We start from the raw sequence: 10,505 nt of genomic DNA, 5'->3' as shown, positions 1-10,505 counted from the left end.
GCCCGGCCTCGTGTCGGTAGAAGCGGGCAGCAGCTGGGCCGGGGCGGGCTGGCTCCTTCCCCTGTAGCAGGGAGCTCAGGCTGGGAAGCGTTGTCCGGAGGGGTCGGGGTGACAGCAGGGACAGCCCCAGGGCAAGGCACAGCCCGCCTGGTATCCAGCAGGGAGTCTCAGCCGGCCTGGCGGGGCGGGTGCCCTCCACGGTGGTGTTACAACCTGGCACTGGAAGGTGTCGTGTCCTGTGGCGTTAGCTAACTAATAACTCTCTGATCGTTAATATTTGTGAGTGGTGTGGGGCCGTGATGGGCACTGGGGATTAGAAATCCATGCTGGACGTGTGGCTAAAGTGTGTGCAGAGCAGCTGTGCAAAGCAGGTGTTCCCTCACTGTACATCTAAACAGCACGCAGCCCCATCAGGCCAGCAAAGGGTGGAGGCAAAGGTCACACTGACAAGTGGGAGAAGTGACAGCAAGGAGTCTATACCCAGCAGGAGAGAGATGCTTGGTCTGGGTTTTATTCTTCAGAAGGATCCATTTCAAAGGTTTACTGGTCTATGAAGACAGGAGGCTGAACCTCAAATGATAAGCTGCTAAAGCAACTGATTGCATACAATATTGTATTACAAAATTGTATAGAGTGAGGTCTTTTCTGAAAGCTAGTGAGAAAGTGGTGATTACACTCATTGTGAGATGTATGTATTAACACTATGTAAGGAATTATGAATACTCATTGATATTAGACTCTGCAGTATGCCCAGACAGGAGGGAATGTCATGGCTACCTGTCACCTATGTAAATCAAGCATAGTGGAATCAGAAACAATGGAAGTGCTATTTACATTTAAATCATACAGAGGATGGAAAGCGCACAGGAAGGAACAAATAAAATGAGGTCATTTTACCTCTTGAAACAAATTCACTGAACTTTGGAAAATTTAAGCAAGGACAAAAACCATTGTTGGCATCCATTGCTAGATAGACACAGAAGGCCAGAGTTCTTGCAAGCTGAGAAAGGTGGGGCCTTCAACCAAAGGTGTGGGGAGCGGGGGTTGAAGTCTCGAGCTGAATATAGGTGAGAATCCTGCCTAGGCAAATATTTTCTCCTAAGAAGACAAGGGAAGCCAGCGGCTTTTACTTTTGTGGAAAGTTCGACTGAAGGAAAGTCAGCCATGGCTGGGGAGAAGAATGGCTGATGAGAGAAACCATCTTAAGCAAAACTTGTAGCTGGTTAAGTCTTAGCCATTAGAAGCATATTTTGTTTTGCTTTACTTGTAATTCTGTCTTCAATCCTTTTACTTGAACTCACATAATCTATGCTCTTTTTTAATACAGTTATTTATATTTACTATAAACCAACTCAGTGCTGTGTTTAAGGGGAAGGATGTATGTATCCCTGTTTAGCTGAAAAGTAGTAATGTGTTTTTATCTCTTTACAGGAACAATGAACCTTATTTCTCTGAGCTGTTCTGGAGTGTGCTGGACACTTCATGGCACACAGTTTTGGGAAAATTTGGGACTGGGAATGGTTGGGGGTCATCTTGCTGGTTGTAACCAAAGTTGGTAGAGACCAGGGAATCTGACTTGCTGGCAGGCTGCTGGGGTCAGAGTTGCTGGATCAGGGCTGCAGTTATACACGGACACTCAGAGTGTGACCTGCCTTCTTGTTGCTGACTGTGACTGTCCCAGGCAAGAAGTTACAATAGCAAAGCATTTGAGGTAGCTAGGGTTATAGGGCCGGCAGTGACATAACTGCTTACTGGTCTGAATTGCCCCTGAAAGCATGACACATGAGCATTATTTTCCTTGCTTTGACCTAATCACTAAGAGTAGTTATACTACTATAGTTCTAAGTAGTTAGTATAGATCAATGATTCTCAAACCTTTGTACTGGTGACCCCTTTCACATAGGAAGCTTCTGAGTGTGACCCCCCCTTATAAATTAAAAACACTGTTTTATGTATTTCACACCATTATAAATGCTGGAGGCAAAGCGGGGTTGGGGTGGAGGCTGACAGCTCACGATCCCTCACATAATAACCTCACAATCCCGAGAGGTCCCAACCCCCAATTTGAGAACCCCTGGTATAGATAATTTTTTAATTAAGGGATGATTTTACAATGCAGTAATTTAGTTCCTGAGTGTATAAATACTCTATCAGAGAAAGAGGAATAATATTAAGGAACTCTGTAAAAGAAACTTGCTACCATTTTCTCTTGCCCTCACTCATCCCCATTTGAAATCCTCCACATTCATAGGGCCTGATCTTGCAAATACTTAAGCATGTGCATAATTTTACTTACCTGAGCAATCCCATTAAATTTAAGGGTATTGGTGCTTGTGGAATCAGGGCCATGTTTATTATTTTTGTATGAATTCCTTAGACACTGAGCCCCTGATCCTACAATGAGTTGTATGTAAGTCCTTTATTGTAGGTTGATTTGGAACAAGAAAATCCTGCTGCTGTTCCCTTCTGTGGCTGAGAGGCTGGGGCAGGCAGGCTGGGGGCTGTGGTGCACCCAAGACCCCCGGGCTGGAGCTACACCGTGCCACCCGTCCTCCCGGCACTGGAACTATGCTGCTGGCTGCACTGCCCGCCTGGTGCTCTGGGGCTGGTGGTGCTCCGTCTGCACTGCCTGCCCAGCACATTGGGGTTGGGGATACGCGGGGGGGCTGTGGCTGTGGGGGGGATGCTCTGGGCTCCGGCAGGAGAGCAGGGATAGAAGGGGCAGGGCCTCAGGTAGAGGGGGAGAGTCCGGGGGCTAGCCTCCCCTAAGGCCATGTTCACCCACTGCCCATGTATGCAGTTTTGTCATAATGCCATTGTTAGGCAAGTTCTGAAGCATACATAAAATGTACATGTATATCTGTTTCCACTGATGTTTTGTTCCAGACATGGGGTACTTAGCTGTTAAAATTAGGCCCCAGACATTGCTCCAATATATTAGGATAGGTTGCAATCTTTGTCAAATAATTTTATTTGTGGTTTTATTGATGAAAAGGTGTTTTCTATAGGGGGCCTTATTCTTCTAATAAGGCTTCCTGTTGTTGCAATGAGCTTTTTGTGGACAGATCCACTGTGCCCACACAGAGCCCCCTTGGGGGCATGGCTCTGTTTGTGCAAGCACATTACAAGATTGGGTCCTAAGTGTGTAGCCAGCTCAAAGCTCTCAGATGCATTTATTGTAATACCTAGAGATGAACAGCTGGACGGGGAGGGACGGGATGTTCTAGGCCTGCTGTGACAGTCTGGGAAGGGTTGGGGATGCAGTCTGGACCAATGAGGGGTGTCACTACATACCCTGTAACCCTGGGTACCTTGCTACTGTAGGTCCCATCCTGCAATGTTCGCAGTCAGCAAGAAGCATGCAGGTCAGACCCTGAGCGTCTGTGTGCTTAGACTGGCCTGGTTCAGCAGCTCTTACTCCAGCAGCCTGTCTACAGCTTCACAGCCCCACTTCGATTTCCACAAGCTTTGGTTACAACCAGCAAGATGACCCCAGCACACTACTGGTCCTCACCATCTCCTAATAATGCAGGGTTGGGCAGCGCTGGCTCAGTCCCAGAGAGTTATTACTTGCTTGTTTTGTCGCTTCTTCATAGACTTCAGAATTGCTGTTTCAGTTAGCTCACATAGCTGATGCTATTGGTTAAATTTCATGAAACATTCAATAAATTATTTCGACTTCACACACAAACATACACACCCCTAGCATGAGACCCCAAGTGGTTCCTCTGGTTGCAACACCTACTTCCCTTTGTGGATCCCACCCAAAGCAATCAGAAAGTCAGGGGAAAAGTCAGGGAAAGCAAGCAGACAGCCAGAGAAGTAGATACACCTGTGTCCCTGAGAGGGAGCAGAGACTGAGCTGCTGGAAAGGCAGGCTTGGAAATTATCAGCAAGAAAATTGCCTGCTGTTGTTTGTTTCGACTGTGTTTAGCGGAACAGACTTTGTAAATAAACATGATTTCATCAAAGACATACCTGACTCATATTATCAATGTCTCTTCCTAACAGAAACAACCTAGCAAGGCCCTGATTATTGGCTAAATCATTCAGGCCAAGGAGCAACAATATTTATAAACAGGGAGATTGTCTCCCAGTTTCACATGCCCCTTCCCATGCACAAGTGCTGAGGAATAGAGCTATTAGTTACAGGAGAGAGAGAAGTAATATAACGTCTGTGAGAGGGTCATATGTTCTGAGTGGACCTACATTTAAAACTGTTTATATCATAGTTGTGTGGATTATTTTAGCAAACTGTATATTCTCATAAGAAACTTTGCCCTGCATCAGTGTTGGAAGATACATGGGGATATAGCTCAATGGTAGAGTGTTTACCTGCAGATCAAGTGGGTCTTGGTTCAAATCCAAGTGCCCCATTACAGATCAAATTAGGGGGAGGGATTGGCCTGCTGAACTCAGGATTGTGAATTCAATCTTTGAGGGGGCCATTTAGGGATCTGGGGCAAAAATCTGTCTGGGGATTGGTCCTGCTTTGAGCAGGCAGTAGGACTAGATGATTTTCTGAGTTCTCTTCCAAGCCTGATAGTCTATGTTGCTACAAAAGACAACAGTATTTTACCATTTCCTTTTGCTGTTTCTTGCTGTTTTATGGAGTCAGTAATAATTACATATCTTGCATGGGAAATCTAATATACCACAGTACTGTCCAAATCCCTAAATATCAATGTTAAATAAACCAGAAGAATGGTTTTGTTGAGAGCAATTTTCTGTCTGAAACAGCTATAAAAATATCTCTCTTCTGCAGTATTCTTGTATGGGTAACTACAACATGCCAAACTCTATATAACTATCTGTGATAAATGAAGCAAAGTGTAGAATGACCAATCACTTCATCAAAAAGCCATTTTCCAGGTTCCAGTCATTTTATTAATATCACTGATCTCATCTGGCAAGTTTTTGGCTCATTTTGTTGCCAGCTTATTCCAAAGACAGAATTCGTCTTTCACTAATGGTCTGTTTAATTTGGTGTGCTTCGAGTTTTGATGTTGAATGATTAACAAATATCTTTAGAGATAACTAATATTGCTTTTCTCTTCATTTTTGAATTCTTGAGCACTTGATCACTTTACATGGCAGAGACAACTCTGGGTCTGGCCAGGCTTTAGGCCCCTGCCCGCCCCCCTGCAACTTCTTCAAAAATATAGGGATTGTAGTGATAAAGAAAGAAAACTCTGAACTTGGAACAGAAGATCATTATTAAAAGTGGACAGATTTAGTTATGGTACAAAACTACTCGTTAAAGTGATATTCCACAACTATTGTTTTATTATTTTTTAACTTTAGCCCCCCACCCATAAAGCTGGGTCATACACAACACTTTGTATTCATAGTTTCAAACAAACAAACAAATGGACGAAAACAACCAGTCAAGACAATCTAGCCCTGTATTTTCCAAACAAGCCTATTACAGGATCCGTTTTTGTAATTATAGTCCCTAAGCCTCTCTCTCATCTTGGGCTTTCAGAATCACCACGTTTTCTGTTGCAGAGTGCTGGCACCAAATAGGTTTATTAAGAATACTGCACTCCTTGTAACTAACCACCATTGAGACAGCATGTTGCAGTAACGTAATCTTGACAGAAAGGATCAAAGAGGAGTCACAAGTACCATTTTTGCAACATAAATGGAACCATAAACATCTTGCACAGTAAACGTAGACAACTGGGCACAAACACCGGAGTCTTTAATGTCTACTCCTGAGGGCATTCTGCGCCAAAATTTTTAAAAAATTATGTGCCAAAAAAATTATGTGCATAGGATTTTAAAATTCTGCAAATTTTATTTATCAGTCAAATGTAGTGACTGCAGCATGGCATTTGGGAGCACAGGCCACACTGGCTGCACAGAGGTGGGAGATCACTGTGCAGCTCCCCCGACCCCAGACATGGATTCAGTGGTGAGGCTGCACCCAACCCTGACACAGTGCAAGAACTGGGCATGCTCCAGGAGTAACCCCCAACTCCCCGTGCCAGGTGCATCAGGTGTGGGCAGGCAGGCTCAGCAAGGCAGGATCCAAGTGTGGGGGGCTTAGTGTGGGGGATCCAGGTGTGGGTTGAGAGGGTGCTGTCTGGGGCAATCTGGTTGCAGGTGGCTCAGTAGGGGATCTGGGTGGGGGGTGGATCTGGATGCACAGTGGCTTGTTGGGTGGTTCTGGATGCAACGGTAATGGGATTCTGCAGGAGGGTCCAGGTGAAGGTGGTTGGGGCTCAGGTAGGGAGGTCTGGATGTGGGGAGGATAGAGCTCAGCAGGGGGTGGGTCTGGATGTGAGGAGCACAAGGTGGGGTCCTGTCATAAACAGATAGCTAAGGGTTAATGTTTCTTTTACCTGTAAAGGGTTAACAAAGGGAACCAAACACCTGACCAGAGGACCAATCAGGAAACAAGATTTTTCACATTCAAGGAGGAAAGTTTTGGGTGCGTGTTCTTTGTCTCGTTCTGTTGCTCTCTAGTCTCTGAGGGGATCACTCTATCTCCAGGCTTCTAATCTTCTATTTCCAAGTTGTGAGTACAAAGGTAGAAAGACAATAGGCTTATATTGTTTTTTGTATTTACATGTGTGTAGTTTGCTGGAATGTTTTAAATTGTTTTCTTTTTGGATAAGGCTGTTTATTTCATTTTTTCTTTTAAGCCAATACCCTATGTATTGTCACCTTGAACAGAGACCATTTTTTATGTCTTTTTCTTCTTTTTATATAAAAATGGTCTTTAAGACCGTTTGGATTTTATTCCTAGTTGGGGCTCAGGGATTGAGTCGCAGCTTCACCAGGGAATTGGTGGGAGGAAGCAGAGACAGGGGGAAAGAAAATCTCTTTGTGTAGATCAAAGCTGTGCATTTGCAGGGACTATGCTGATGAGGTGAGAGAAAACCTGATCTCTCTGGTTCGTGACGTTCAAGAATTTGAAACATGGGTGATGCGTGTCTTGGGGTCACCGGAGGGGAACCGGGAGGGAACAGTAAACCGAGGCCACAAGGGGACGGGGGTTATTCCTCCCATTGTTGTGAGACCTCAGGCTATCGCTGAGTCTTAGGGCGCCCCTCCCCACCCCCCAGGGAAGGTTTTGTGAGACCAGAGTGACACCAGGCCTGAATCTGGCTGGTGGCAGCGCTATCACGATCTAAGGCTGGTAACTTAACTGGAGGTTTCATGCTTAGCCATCTCACTTTCTGAACTCTTAAGGTTCTTCAGATCGAGTAGTAAAGCTATGACAGGTCCAGATGTGGGAGTAGGGCTCAGTAGGGTGGGAATCTGGGTGCAATGACTCGTGAGGTAGTTCAGCTGCGGAGAGGGTGTGCTCGAGGGGGAGGATTGGCGCGGGGTCTGGATATGAGAGATCTGGAGCATGGGGATTGGGGGGTGGAGCAGGATCCCTGTTACGGAAGCTGCTCCCCTGCAGCGAGGAGCAATGGGTGCAGGAAGCAGGGTGAGGGTAGCTTTGCAGAGCTTCCTGGAGCTGGGGCGAAATCTTGATGCCGGCAGGGGAAGGAGTCCCATCCTCCCCAGCCCCGTCTTGACTAGCAGTGAACTGGCACAGGGTCGGAGCCAGGTCTTCCCAAGTCCCACCCCCTGCCATAAAAACAAACTAGGGTGGCCTAGACTAGCTGCCAGCAACTGGTCTGCCCTCGGGCGACCATGCAATCACGTCCCCCACTCCCCAAACCCAAGGCACATCTAGGCTGAGGTTTTTGTGTTAAAACTGGGAAACATTTTGCCCTCCTTTTCCTTTTAAATACCTTTAAGCTTTTTCCTTCTTTTTTTTCTTTTTTTTTTTTTTTTTTTAAAAACAGAGGCTTAATTATTCGATTTGTCTGGTCTGTCCATCCCAATGTTTCTTGAAATCAGATAAAATAGGAGACATGAAATTTTCAGAATAGCTTTGTACACAACAGCTAGATCGATATTTCAAGTCCAATTTCAAATAAAAATGCATTAAAAATGTTAATTTAATTTTATTATTACAAATCCAAATCATCCATTATGCTATTCGCTTTAAACTTGCCTTTACCACCACATCCAATCAGTAAGAATAACAAAACTCTTTATGAAATTTTAACCTGTTATTACAAAACACTCCGGAGAAAAACACTCATGTTGCTTCTTAAAACATGGACTTTTCTTGCTTTTCAAGTTTTGAAAATTTGTCACTAGTTCTTTTGCTCCAGTTTCCCCAGCTATTTCTGCCTCTATTCATTACATTGTGGCAAGTCTAACAAGTCTCTCTTGCACCATTGTATGAACACAGGATATGTTTTTGTATCATTTATAACTTGAAAGCTACTTCCCCACTAGCTATCGGTAACTTGGCCAAAGTTAAAAATGTGTTAGCCTATAAATTTTTGAATACTGTCAGAGTTTATTTCACAAACAACACTTCAGTACTTCGGGAGTTGGCTGTCTTCTTAATGTTTGAAAAGATTGAACTCACTACACAAATCTGTAAGCATCAATGTCTTTTGACTTTTCATGATTTCCAAATGCCAACTCCAGGTTTATACAAACTTCTTCTTTTTCGTTTTGCTGTTTTCTATGTTGGATATCACATAGAAGCCAAACTACTGACTCTGCTCTGCTGCATCTGTTGAAATCTTTTGTCGACCAAGGTGAACACGCAGTATCAAGCGACATGCCAAGTATGAAATTCCACCTTTGAACTTTTGTTTTGGTCTGAATGGTTATGTCTTGTCCTTCATATGAAAACCTCCTGTTTTTCTTGCTGAATGTGAACTGCTCGGTTCAAATTCTGTTGGAAAGTCTATTTCTTCGCAAGCTCGAGAGACTTACCAGTGTTCTTTCGACACCCTCATCACTTCTGCATTCCTCCAAAAATTTTTAGTTTGCTGCAATTTTGTGAATAGCAGAATTTATGTTCAAGTTTTTCCTAAAGCTGTTTTTATAGTGAGGTTAATTCTGAAGGATATTTATACCACAAATGAGGCGTGAAGTCAACAAATTTGAACTTGTGAAAGGCCATTTGCAAGAGCTTCCTGCATCTGAACATGCCATATTGCCAGATTGATCCAGTAAAGCGTGCTATCATCAGAAATTTTCAATTAGGGCATTCATAAATGTTTCCAATTTTCATAGCCAAAGAGCTTTAAAAGCATCCAGCTGCGACCTTCCCCTCTTGTCTAAGTGGTTTCCCAGTTGGAGGATTCAATGGCAAGTCAGAATCTTCCCAACGGTGTGCTGAGCCTGAGAAAAAAACACACAAACACATTGCACCAGGTCAAAGAAACTGCTTGTCTCAAAACAGCATCTTGCCAGATCATTGACAACCAAATTCAGAGAATGCGCACTGCAGGAAGAAAAAGGCCATAGATTGATTCCATCATTCTCTTTGCACCACTTATGGTCTTTACCTTTCATTATTACTCCCAATCATCATAGCCTTGGCTATGTTTTCAACAGATAAGGACATTGTTTCAAGCTCTTGTAGAAAAGTTTCAGTCATAAATGCCTCTAGTCATCTCCCTCCCCCTTAATTGGTACCACACCAAAAAGTGTTCATTATGAGCACTTCAACATTATTCATCTGCGACTTTTCCTATCCCACAATTCTGCATATGCACGTGCGTTAGACATTCCCCAGGAGTACAATAGATTGAAAATGGAATGTTCTTGTGTTACTGGATTTCATCATACATGAAATGGCTTTTAAAATCAGTTTCCTACTTCATAACATGCCTTTTAAAATTGATGAGATTGGTCGTTATTTCTGCAGCTAGTACACTTGCAAGCACATTGCAATCCACTGCCATTTCTTTTTCCATTGTCTATTTTTTAGGACTCTGCTCTGCACTGACAGTTTGGTATTGATACATGGTGCCATTTTGAAGGCTGCAAATTGTTCAACTCTGGAGTTTTGCAATTTTTTTTTTTGGCATGCATTCTTTGAGCTCCTTATCAAAAAGTGTTTGACGTCTTAGTTCCATCTTAAACAGGACTTCTCATCATGGTTGTGAAACTCTTTCAGTAATCCTGTATTTCTTAATTTCTTCAAGTGGTCTTTCCAAACTTTTCAGGTCATCTTTTCCGTACCTTATCCTAGTGGCTATAGCTGTCATAGCATTACTTGTGTAGTAACTTTTAGGGGATTTGGGAAATGTGTTTTAGAGGTGCCAGAATGCTCTTGTACTGTTGATCATAAGCACTGACTCCATGCGTGCTCTGGGGCTGGAGCACCAAAGAAAAAAAATGGTGCTGGCAGCCCCCCCAATTAGCTGGTCCTCCTTTTAGCACCTCTTGTCCACTGTGGATCAGCTATTCAGCAGCGTGCAGGAGGGAGAGGAGCGAGGGTGGGGTGCGCTTGGAGGAAGAGGCAGGGTAGGGGTGGGACTTGGGGAAAGGGGTGGAGTTGGAGCAGAGTCTGGGGCAGAGTGGAGCCTAGTACTCCCTGGCAACTCAGAAAGATAGTGCCTTGCTGTTGATGATCTGTGGAATATGTGTGATCTTCTAACTCATTTATAGTTTCACACAAATCTTGA

This window comes from Chelonoidis abingdonii, chromosome 1 (assembly GCF_003597395.2).
Source record: "Chelonoidis abingdonii isolate Lonesome George chromosome 1, CheloAbing_2.0, whole genome shotgun sequence".
Classification (NCBI taxonomy): Eukaryota; Metazoa; Chordata; order Testudines; family Testudinidae; genus Chelonoidis; species Chelonoidis abingdonii.
The sequence above is the reverse complement of the archived record's forward strand: the minus strand, read 5'-3'. Positions refer to the sequence as shown.